Source organism: Capricornis sumatraensis, chromosome X (assembly GCF_032405125.1).
Source record: "Capricornis sumatraensis isolate serow.1 chromosome X, serow.2, whole genome shotgun sequence".
NCBI classification, from domain to species: domain Eukaryota; kingdom Metazoa; phylum Chordata; class Mammalia; order Artiodactyla; family Bovidae; genus Capricornis; species Capricornis sumatraensis.
In genome coordinates this window covers 102,703,430-102,716,114 of record NC_091092.1, presented here as the reverse complement: position 1 = coordinate 102,716,114, position 12,685 = coordinate 102,703,430, and the positions used below count along the sequence as shown (strand labels likewise).

Below are 12,685 nucleotides of genomic sequence, written 5' to 3'. Positions count from 1 at the left end.
GGTCTTTGTTGCTGTGAGTGGGCTTTCTCTAGTTGCAGCGAGTGGGGACTACTCTCTAGCTGCAGCGTGCAGCCTTCTCTGGTTGCGGAACACAGACTCTAGTGCACCTGAGCTTCAGCAGTTGTGGCGCGTGGGATCAGACCAATGACCGAACCTGTGTCCGCTGCGTTGGCAGGCAGATTCTCACCCAGTGGACCACCAGGAAAGTCCATAAGTGTTGTATTTGTAACTGTGTTCTTTTCCTTCTCCTTTCTAAATTTATTACCAAAGCAGAAAAATCTAATGAAATTGCATAAAACTAGAAATGCAGAAAATAAGACGAGAACTTCTGTAGCTTTCATGGCTTCTCATAAACGGCCTCTGCAACACTGCAGACTGGAGAGGATGCCACTCAGCATTTTCTACATCATTTTTTAACAATGAAAACCAGTTTGAGAATTAAGGCCTGGCAGACAATATATTTAGTCTTGCTATGGTAAGGAACATTCTCGCCTAAAACAACAAACGCAAGGAAGTGAATTTTGAAGTGTCTCCCAGATCGTGTGATTTCTCCAAGTTTTGCACCCTATGTCTGTTCCCCCTCTGCTGTATCATTAATAAGTTCCCATATGTGCCATCTTGCTAACCACCTTACCCTCCCCTGGTCCTTTCTGTGAGTCCCTCTGCACTAGTGGCCAGAACAGAGTGATAAATAGATAACAGTGCTTTCTCAGGGGTTCCAATCTGGGCACTTTGACTCCAGATGTTAACTCAGCTGCCTCAGCATCAAAGGAAGCAAATTATTTGTTATCATAGTTCTAATCAACTAGGACTCGAATGATTTAGTAAATACAAGTGTCAATCACACAATACTTTGAGTTAGGACCTGTGTGTCAAAATCTGCCTGGTAACACAGCAGGACTTATATTTGTAATATTTTTTTAAAGCCTCCAAAACCAGCGATTCCAGGAAATTCGCTCTGGGCTCCCTTAAGGGCCTCTTAGGAAGCCCTCACTCCCTGGGGGCAGCAGCTATTTTGAGCACTGGCCTTTATGGCTGCACCTTGGAAACCATTTGAGTTCTGACTGAAATGTACAGTTTGCAATGTATTACCAACAAGCTTCCTGTAGTGCATCAAAACAAGTCTAACTGATGTATCAAAGAGAGCGAGATGAAGCCTACTACTTGTAATAAATGGTTTTATGCTCTTCTATTTATCTCCACCTTCAGCCTGTCAACTAATTTTAGGATAAAAAATTAGAAAACTGCCTCTATGTGACTAGTTTTCAATTCTGCCGATATTAACATTTTAGTAACTGGCAAATGGCATTGGTTGCTCATTAGAATAAATCTACTTGATTGCACAGGCAAGCTCCCCTGGAAGAAAATACATATTTCCCCCACAGGATTCAAAGCTATTTTCATTTGCAATGCAAATACAGGCAGCCTATAAGCATCATTTTCATTTCCTGAAATTGTCTCTTGAGGAAGGCCGCGGGAGGTTGGGGGAAGCGGATAAAGGTTGCTCACCACTAATACACTAATACACTTCTAGAAGCTATCAGAGGTTCTGATTTGGGCAGTATGCTTTCTAATTAGCATGGGGTGCTGTAGGTCAAAGGGTACAAATTTGCATCTTCAAGAAGAATAAGTTCTGAGGCTGTAATGAATAGCATGCTGATGGCAGTTAATAAAAAGGTATTTGATACTTGAAAGTTGGCAAGAATAGATCGTAAGCATTCTCTCCATACACATACACACAGAGTTAACTATGTTAACTATATAAGGTGATGGGTGTGTTAATTATCTTGATCTTGGTAATCATTCTATGTGTATGCATGTCAATAATCACATTGTACACTTTATTCTATTTTTAACTTTTGGCTGCATCGCATGGCTTGCAGGATCTTAGTTCCTAGACCAAGGAATGGAACATATGCCTCCTGCAGTGGAAGTGCAGAGTCCTAACCACTGGACTGCCAGGAAAGTCCCCCGTTGTACACTTTAAATACATACAATTATATTTGGCAATTATTCCTCAATACAGTTTTTGTTAAGCAAACTAGAAATCATCCATACTTCAATTTGAAAAAAAGAGTAAACTGGAAATACCAAGGCAATGTACAGATTCAGTGCAATCTCTATCAAATTACCAATGGCATTTTTCACAGAACTAGAACAAAACTAAGATCATGGCATCCGGTCCCATCACTTCATGGGAAATAGATGGGGAAACAGTGGAAACAGTGTCAGACTTTATTTTTGGGGGCTCCAAAATCACTGCAGATGGTGACTACAGCCATGAAATGAAAAGATGCTTACTCCTTGGAAGGAAAGTTATGACCAACCTAGACAGCATATTAAAAAGCAGACATTACTTTGTCAACAAAGGTCCATCTAGTCAAGGCTATGGTTTTTCCAGTGGTCATGTATGGATGTGAAAGTTGAACTATAAAGAAAGCTGAGAGCCGAAGATTTGATGCTTTTGAACTGTGGTGTTGGAGAAGACTCTTGAGAGTCCCTTGGACTGCAAGGAGATCCAACCAGTCCATCCTAAAGGAGATCAGTCCTGGGTGTTCATTGGTAGGACTGATGTTGAAGCTGAAACTCCAATACTTTGGCCACCTGATGCAAAAAGCTGACTCATTTGAAAAGACACTGATGCTGGGAAAGACCGAGGGCAGGAGGAGGAAGGGATGACAGAGGATGGCATCACCAACTCAATGGACATGGGTTTGGGTGGACTCCAGGAGTTGGTGCTGCGGCTCCTGAGGTCGCAAAGAGTCGGACACGACTGAGTGACTGAACTTAACTGAGAACAAAACATTTTTTAATTTGTATGGAAACACAAAAGACCTTGAATAGCTGAAGAAATCCTAAGAAAGAAAAATGGAGCCAGAGGAATCAGGCTCCTTGACCTCAGGCTATATTACAAAGCTACAGTAATCAAAAGAGTATGGTACTGAAACAAAAGCAGAAATATAGATCAACAGAACAGGATAGAAAGCCCAGAAATACTCTCATGAACCCATGGTCAATCTATGACAAAGGAGGCAAGAATATACAAAGGAGGAAAGACAGTTTTTTCAATAAATGGTGCTAGAAAAACTAGACAGTTACATGTAAAAAAAATGAAATCAGAACATTCGTTAACACCATATACAAAACTAAAGTCAAAATGGATTAAAGACCTAAATGTAGGACCAGATACTATAAAACTCTTAGAAGCAAACATAGGCAGAACACTTTGTGACATAAATCACAGGAATATCTTTTTGAATCCACCTCTAAGAGTAATGAAAATAAACAAATGGGACCTAATTAAACTTAAAAGCTTTTGTATAACAAAGAAAATCATAAAAAATTAAAAAAACAACCCACAAAATGAGAGAAAATATTTGTAAATGAAGCAACCAACAAGGGATTAATCTCCAAAATAGACAAAGAGCAACATGCAACTCCATATAAAAAAAAATCAAAAAGTGGGCAATCTAAATAGACATTTCTCCAAAGAAGACATATAGATGGCCAATAAACACATGAAAAGATGCTTAACATCACTAATTATTAGAGAAACACAAATCAAAACTGTAATGTGGTATCACCTCACACCAGTCAGAATGACCATCATTTAAAAATCTACAAACAGTAAATGCTGGAGAGGGTGTGGAGAAAAGGGAACTCTCCAACACTGTTGGTGGGAATGTAAATTGGCAAAGTTACTATAGAGAATGCTACGGAGGTTCCTTTAAAAACTAAAAATAGAACTACCAGCACCATCCCTGGTGGCTCAGTGGTAAAGAGTCCTCCTGCCAATGCAGGAGACATAGGTTCAATCCCTGATCTGGGAAGACACCACATTCCAAGAAGGAACTAAGCCCATGCACCACAGCTATGGAGCCTGTGCTCTAGAGCTCAAGAACCACAATTACTGAACCCTCGTGCCACAACTACTGAAGCCCTCACACCCTAGTGCCTGTGATCAGCAACAAGAGAAGCCACGGCAATGAAAAGTCTGTGCACTGCAACTAGAGAGTAACCCCAGCTCACCATGACTAGAGAAAAGCCTGCACAGCAATGAGGATCAAGCACAGCACAAAAAAAAATTAAAAAAAAAAAAAAAAGAACTACCATATGATCCACCAATCACACATCTGGGCAAATATCTAGAGAAAACTAATTTGAAAAGATACATGCACCCCAGTGTTCATAACAGCACTATTTACAATAAATGTCAAGATATGGAAGCAACTTGACTATCCATCAACATAGGAATTGATTAAAAAGAAAATAAAACAAACACATGGTACAGGGAATTCCCTGGCAGTAAAGTGGTTAGGACAACACATTCTCACTGCTGAGGGAGCAGCCCTCCCCACAAAGAAAGACATAGTACATATATACAATAGAATATTACTCAGCTACAAAAAAATGAATAAACTAATGCCAATTTGCAGCAACATGGATGGACCTAGAGATTTTCATACTAAGTAAGTCAGATAAAGACAAATATAATATCACTTATACGGAATCTAAGAAAAAAGACACAAAGGAACTTATTTACAAAACAGAAACAGACTTACACACTTCAAAAATAAGTTTATGGTTAACCAAAGGGGAAACATGGAATCAATTAGGAGATTGGGATTAACATATACACACTGCTATATATAAAACAGATAACCAACAAGGACCTACAGAGCACAAGGAACTCTACTCAATATTCTGTAATAACCTATATGGGAAAAGAATCTGAAAAAGACTACATATATATAATACATATGTACAACTGAATCATTTCACTATATACCTGAAACTAACACAACATTATAAAGCTATGTGCTGTGCTGTGCTCAGTCGCTTCAGTCATGTCCAGCTCTTTGCAAGCCCATGGACTGTAGCCCACCAGGCTCCTCTGTCCATGAGATTTTCCAAGCAAGAATACTGGAGTGGGTTTCCATGCCCTCTCTCCAGGGGATCTTCCTGACCCAGGAATCAAACTCTCATCTGCATCGGCAGGCAAGTTCTTTACCACTAGCGCCACCTGGAAAACATACATATAAATGAAGTTTATATATGATTTTTTAATCATATAAATGTTTATAAAAGAACTTCATATAAATATGAAGTTGTTGTTCAGTCGCTAAGTCTTGTCTGACTCTTTGCAACCCCATGGACTGATGGGCTTCAGTCATGTCTGGCTCTTTGCAAGCCCATGGACTGTAACCCACCAGGCTCCTCTGTCCATGGGATTTCCCAGGCAAGAATATTGGAGTGGGTTGCCGTGCCCTCCTCCAGGGGAATAAAATGAAAATGAATAAATAAATAAGCTTAAAAACCAAATTGGGAATGCCAATTGAAGAAGGAAACAAGATAACCAGATGAGAAGATTCCAGGAGCCCTGGTAGGGGATCAGTGAAGAAGTTTATAAACCCTAGTGAAAATGTTTAGTCGCTCAGTTGTGTCCAACTCTTTGTGACTCCATGGACTATAGCCTGCCAGGCTCCTCTGTCCATGAAATTCTCCAGGCAAGAATACTGCAGTGGGTTGTCATTTCCTTCTCCAGGGGATTTTCCCCACCCAGGGACTGAACCCAGGTCTCCTGTACTGCAGGTGGATTCTTTACCATCTGAGCTACCAGGGAAGCCCTAAACCCTGGATTGGTCCCCAAATCTCATATTCTGAACATTTGTCTGGTCAAATTAAGGAAAAATGAGAGAAATAGGGACAACATAGTAAGATTTTCATAAAACTGGATGTCTCATTTAAAAGACTGCCTTATAAGCTTCCCTGGTGGCTCAGTGGTAAAGAATCTGCCTGTCCATGTAGGAGACTCAGGTTCGATCCCTGGTGTGGAAGATCCCACATGCCATGAGGCAACTAAGTCCGTGTGCCACAAGTATGGAAGCCCATGCATTCTAGGGCCTGTGCTCTGTAACAAGAGAAGCCACCAAAATGAGAAGCTGTGCACTGCAACCAGAGAAGAGCCTCTGTAGCAACAAAGACCCAGCACAGCCAAAAATAAATAAATAAAATTATAAAAATAAATAAATGAAAAATAAAAGACTACCCTATAAGATTATAGGATCTTTGGATCTTTTCTTAGTATTATTTATTTTAATTTTATATATATATATATATATTTTACATTCTCTTCCATTATAGGTTATTACAAAATATTGAGTATAGTCCCCTGTGTTACAGAGTAGGTCCTTGTCAGTTATCTATTTTATATAGATGGATCTTTTGAAATTTAAATCTCCATCCTTATATGATGAGGTGGCTTTGTGTGTATGTGTGTTTCATTCTCTAAATGGTATAGCACAAGGTTGACAAACACCTCCAAGATGACACTAAATAACTGTTTCTCCTAAATTCATAGTCAGACAAATATAAGTAAAATCAAGATGCAGAAGCACTCCCAATTAAAAGAGTAAAAGAAATCCCCCGAAAGAACAAACAATGAAACCAACCTCTCCAGTCTACTAGATCTTCAGTTCAAAAAAGAAGTTACAAAAATACTGAAGGAAATACAAAAGGCTGTCAATAGAAGTGCAGATCACTATAACAAGGAATTAGAAACTATAAAGAAGAGCCAATTAAAATTAGAAAACTCATGTGCTAAGATGAAAGCTGAGCTAAAGGCGATAAATAGCAACTTTAATAATGCAGAAGAATAATAAATGAAAAAAAAAGAATAATAAATGATCTGGAAGATAGAATAATAGAAACTGCCCAACAAGAACAGTGGACAGAAAAATGAAAGCAATATATGAAACCTATCAGTGTATATAAAGTGAGCCTACCTACTCATAACAGGGTTCCAGAAGGATAAGAAAGAGAAATGGGGATCAAAAATGTATATGAAGAAATTATGGTGGAAAACTTCCTAAAGAAGAAAATAGACATCCAGGTATAGGAAGTACAGAGGATCCCAAACAAGATGAACCCAAACAGACCTACACTAAGACATAATTAAAATGGCAAAAGTTAAAGAGAGGATTCTAAAGTCAGTAAGAAAAAAAACAAAGTTAGTTACAAGGGAACCCCCATAAGGCTATCAGCTGATTTCTCTACAGAAAAGTGGCAAGCCAAAAGAGAGTGGCAAGAAATATTCAAAATCCTGAAAGGGAAAAACCTGCAAACTAGGAGACCTCTACTCAGCAAGATAATCATTTAAAATAGAAGGAGAGATAAAGAATTTCTCAGAGAAATAAAAACTAAAAGACTAAACCAATCCTAAAAGAAATATTGAAAGGTCTTCTCAAAACAGAAAAGCAGCAAGAATCTGAAAGAGAAAATAACAACTGGAAAGTAAATCACTTAAATAAGCGAGTACAGGGAATTCCCTGGTGGTCCAGTGGTTAGGACTCAGTGCTTCCACTGGACAGGCAACTAAGATCCCTAAAGCCACGTGGTGCAGGTAGTGGGGGAAACTAGTAGAATACAAGCATTTTTTGTGAATTCAATTATAACTCCAAAGAACAGCAAAAAGATGAACATGAAGATGTAAAAGAGGACATCAAAATCATAAAATGTGGGGAAGGGGAATAAAAAATTGTAGATTTTTTTTTTTTACTTAATTCATTTGGCTGCGCTGGGTCTTTGCTGCTGTTTGCAGGCTTTCTCTAGCTATGCTGCACAGGATCCCCGTTTCAGTGCCTTCTCTTGTTGCAGAGCGCAGGCTTCCAATAGTTGTGGCACATTGGCTTTGTTGCCCCTCGGCATGTGGGATCTTCCCAGACCAGGCTCGAATCCATGTTCCCTGCATTGGTAGACAGATTCTTAACCAGGCAAGTTCTGTAGTTTTTTCTAAAGAATGTGCTTGAGCCTATATGACTACCAGTCTAAAGCACGTAGATACAGTACTGGGTTAACATACTTGAAAATCAGGGTAACCACAAATCAAAATTCTCCAAACTAGGCTCAAAATTCTCCAGGCTAGGCTTCAACAGTACGTGAACCAAGAACTCCCAGATGTACAAGTTGGGTTTAGAAAAGCCAGAGGAACCAGAGATCAAATTGGCAGCATCCATTGGATCATAGAAAAAACATGAGAATTTCAGAAAAAACATCTACTTCTGCTTCACTGACTACGCTAAAGCCTATGACTGTGCGGATCACAACAAACTATGGAAAATTCTTAAAGAGATAGGAATACCAGACCACCTTACTATTGCAGGAAGGGGGACCCCTTCCAGGGCCCGAAACTGGGCTCTTATATAACACTTGGAAGTGAATTGTCCGAGGAGACACATGTGCTGACAAAGCAAGAGATTGTACTGGGAAAGGGCACCCAGGTGAAGAGCAGTAGGGTAAGGGAACCCAGGAGCACAGCTCTGCCATGTGGCTCGCAGTCTCGGGTTTTATGGTGATGGGATTAGTTTGGGTTGTCTTTAGCCAGTCATTCTGACTCAGAGTCCTTCCTGGTGGTGCACACCTTGTTCAGCCGAGATGGATGCCAGAGAGAAGGATTCTGGGAGGTGGTCGGACATGTGGTGTCTCCTTCTGACCTTTCCCAAACTCTTCCGGTCGGTGGAGACTTATTAGTTCCCAGGACCTCCTGTCGTAAAACAACTCATGCAGATGGTTACTATGGTGCCTGGCCAGGGTCGGCGGTTTCAATCAGTGTGCTTCCCCTAACATTACCAGCCTTCTGAGAAACCTGTATGCAGTTCAAGAAGCAACAGTTAGAACCGGACATGGAACAACAGACTGGTTCCAAACTGGGAAAGGAGTATGTGAAGGCTGTATATTGTCACCCTGCTTATCTAACTTATACGCAGAATACATCATGGGAAATGTGGGGCTGGATGAAGCACAAGCTGGAATCAAGATTGCCAGAAGAAATATCAATAACCTCAGATATGCAGATGACACCACCCTCATGACAGAAATCAAAGAGGAACTAAAGAGCCTCTTGATGAAGGTGAAAGAGGAGAGTGAAAAAGCTGACTTAAAACTCAATATTCAAAAAACTAAGATCATGGCATCCGGTCCCATCACTTCATTGCAAATAGATGGGAAACAACACAGTGACAGAGTTTTTTGGGGGGACGGGCTCCAAAATCACTGCAGATGGTGCCTGCAGCCATGAAATTAAAAGATGCTTGCTCCTTGGAAGAAAAGCTATGACCAACCTAGACAGCATATTAAAAAGCAGAGACATTACTTTGCCGACAAAGGTCCATATAGTCAAAGCTATGGTTTTTCTAGTAGTCATGTATCGATGTGAGAGTTGGACCATAACGAAGGCTGAGTGTTGAAGAACTGATGCTTTTGAAGTGTGGTATTGGGAAAACTCTTGAGAGTCTCTTGGATTGCAAGGAGATCAAACCAGTCAATCCTAAATGAAATCTGTCCTGAATATTCATTGGAAGGACTGATGGTGAAGCTCCAATACTTTGGCCACCTGATATGAAGAGCCGACTCATTACAAGAGACCCTGATGCTGGGAAAAATTGAAGGCAGGAGGAGAAGGGGATGACAGAGGATGAGATGGTTGGATGGCATCACCGACTCTATGGACATAAAGTTTGAGCAAGCTGCGGCAGATGGTGAAGGACAGGGATGCCTGGAGTCCATGGGGTCACAAAGAGTCAGACACAACTGAGCAACTGAACAACAACAAATCAAAAACATAATAGATACACAAAAACCAAAAAAGAAGATAACTCAAGCATAATAGATTCTCAGAAAAGAACTATAAAAGAAGATCATCAAACCACAAAAGGAAAAACAAAAAGAAAGGAAGAAGAAATATAAGGTCAACTGGAAAAAAAGGTTTTAAATGGCAATAAATACATTATCTATCAATAATTACCTTAAATGTCAATGAACTAAATGCGCCAATCAAAAGACATACAGTGCAAATGGGAAGGAAATCTAAAAATGAGTGGATATATGTGAGAGTGTTAATAGCCTCGGTAGGGAGGCCAGAGGTCCCCAAGCAGCAAATGGCAGACTTTTTTTTTTTCTTTTCTCTTCCAATCCTATGTTGTCATGGCAACACCTGGTTATACCTAGTTAATTAATCTCAAACCTTGAGCTAACCATTGTGTTTTTCTTATGGAAATATCTTTCTTAAGCTATGTTAATGAACTATGTATTTGCTTGGAAATCTGCCTTTCTCCAAGATTTCTGTGAATTGTTTTATGGCCAGGATGACTCACCTTGTGCCAATGCTATCTCAAAATGCATGTTGTGGGTGAGGGGCCTGGTGCAACTCTCTCAGTTTTGAGGCATTTCCTTTCTCTAATTAGCAGCTTGTCAATAGGTATATAACTCCTTGCTAAAAACTAGCAGGGAGGCACTATTTCTGTCCCCTTCTGCTGTCTATGTCAGAAGCTTTCTCTATCTCTTTTATACTTTAATAAAACTTTATTACACAAAAAGCTCTGAGCGATCAAGCCTTGTCACGGGCCCTGGGTTGAGTTCCTCTCCTCCGGAGGCCACGAATCCTGGTGTCGTTCATGGCTCATAGCAGCAAACTTTCATCTGTGTACATATAACTGATTCACTTTGCTGCATAGCAGAAGCTAATACAACACTGTAAAGCAACTGTACTCCAATAAAAAATAATTTAAAAAAAGACACAGAGTGGCAGACTGGGTAAGAAAACAAGAGCCTACAATATGTTGCCTACAGGAGACCCATTTAAGGGCAAAGGGCACATAGATTGAAAGGGAGGGGATGAAAAAGGCTGTCTCCCGAAAATGGAAATGACAAGAAAGGAGGGGTAGCGATCCTCATATCAGACAAAACAGACTTTTAAAAAAGGCCATAAAGAAAGATAAAGAAGAACACTATACAATGATAAAAGATCAGTACAAGAAGAGAATGTTTCACTCATTAACATATATGCACTCAGTATTTGTTGTTGCCGTTGTTCACTTGCTCAGTCATGTCCGACTCTTTTTGACCCCATGGACTGCAGCACGCCAGGCTTCCCTGTCCTTCAGTATCTCCCAGAGTTTGCTCAAACTCATGTCCATTGAGTCTGTGATGCCATGCAACCATCTCATCCTCTGTCACCCCTTTCTCTTCGTGCCCTCAGTCTTTACCAGAACTCAATATAGGAACACCTAAATATATAAAACATACTAAAAGACATAAAGGGAGAAATTGACAGGAATATAATAATACTAGGAAACATTAACACCCCACTGACATCACTGACAGATCTTTCAGACCAAAACAAAACAAAACAAAAAGGCAACAGAGATCCTAAATTCCACAATAAAATAGAGAAACATAATTGATATTTTCAGGACACTACAGCCTCAAAATACCAGAATACGCTTCTTCATAAGAACACCAAATGGCGGATGATACTGGTGCTTTGAGAAGGCCTAGAGGCCCTGGGGGCCCTGGGATGGGATGGTGGCTTCCAAGGTGGCTTCAGCAGGGGAGTCCTGGGCTTGGGTCACAGCCGGGATCAGGGATAGGGCAGAGACCACAGAGCTCACGGAAGCAAGGCCAAGGACAAGGTGTGGCTTCCGGTTACCAAGCTGGGCTGCCTGGTCGAGGACATGAAGATCAAGTCCCTGGAGGAAATCTCTCTTCTCTTTGCCCATCAAAGAATATGACATCATTGACTTTTTCCTGGGAGCATCCCTCAAGGACAAGGTTTTAAAGATTATGCCTAAAAAATAAAAATATAAATAAAATAAAGATTATGCCCATGCAAAAACAGACCGTGCTGGTCAGCAGACCAGGTTCAAGGCATTTGTCGCCATCAGGGATTACAATGGACATGTCGGTTTGGATGTCAAATGCTCTAAGGCAGTAGCCACTGCCATCCGTGGGACCATCATCCTGGCCAAGCTCTCTATCATCACCATGTGATGAGGGTACTAGGAAAATAAGATTGGCAAGTCCCACACAGTCCATTGCAAGGTGACTGGCCGCTGTGGCTCTGTGCTGGTGTGCCTCATCCCTGCTCCCAGGGGCACAGGCATCATCTCAGCCCCTGTGCCCAAGAAGCTCCTGATGACTGTTACACCTCTGCCAGGGGCTGCACCACCACCCTGGCATTTTCGCCAAGGCTACTTTTGATGCCATTTCCAAGACCTACAGTTATCTCACCCCTGATCTCTGGAAAGAAACGGTATTCACCAAGTCTCCGTATCAGGAATTCATTGACCATCTTGTAAAGATCCACACCAGAGTCTCTATGCAGAGGACCCAGGCTTCTCCAGCTGTAGCCACCACATAATTCTATATGAGAAAAATAAAGTGAATGAAGCCAGGAAAAAAAAAAAAAAAACAGAATACACATATACACATTCTTTACAATTACACATGGAACATTCTTTAGAATAGTAGGACGCAAAACAAGCATCAACAAATTTAAGAGAATAGAAATTATTTCAGGGATCTTTTCTGATCACAATGGTATGAAAGTAGAAATCAACCACAGAAAGAAGGAAAAAATGATTACATTGAGTCTATATAACATGCTCTAAAAAAGCAACGGGTCAACAATGAAATCATAGAGAAAATTGAAACAAATGACAATGAAAACAGAATCATCCAAAATCTATGGGGTGCAGCAAAAGCAGTCTTAAGAGGGAGGTTCCCAGCAATAGAGGCCTTCCTCAAAAAACAAGAAAAATCTCAGATAAACTCCCTACCTACCACCTAAAAGAATTGGGAAAAAAGGACAAACAAAACCTAATGTCAGCAGAAGGAAGAAAATAATAAA

At 40.4% G+C, this 12,685-nt stretch overlaps 1 pseudogene; it reads left to right on the top strand.

The window, feature by feature from the left end:
• Positions 1–11,299: 11,299 nt before the first annotated feature.
• LOC138071334 (small ribosomal subunit protein uS5 pseudogene) lies at positions 11,300–12,196 on the top strand (annotated as a pseudogene).
• The last annotated feature ends 489 nt before the right edge of the window (positions 12,197–12,685 follow it).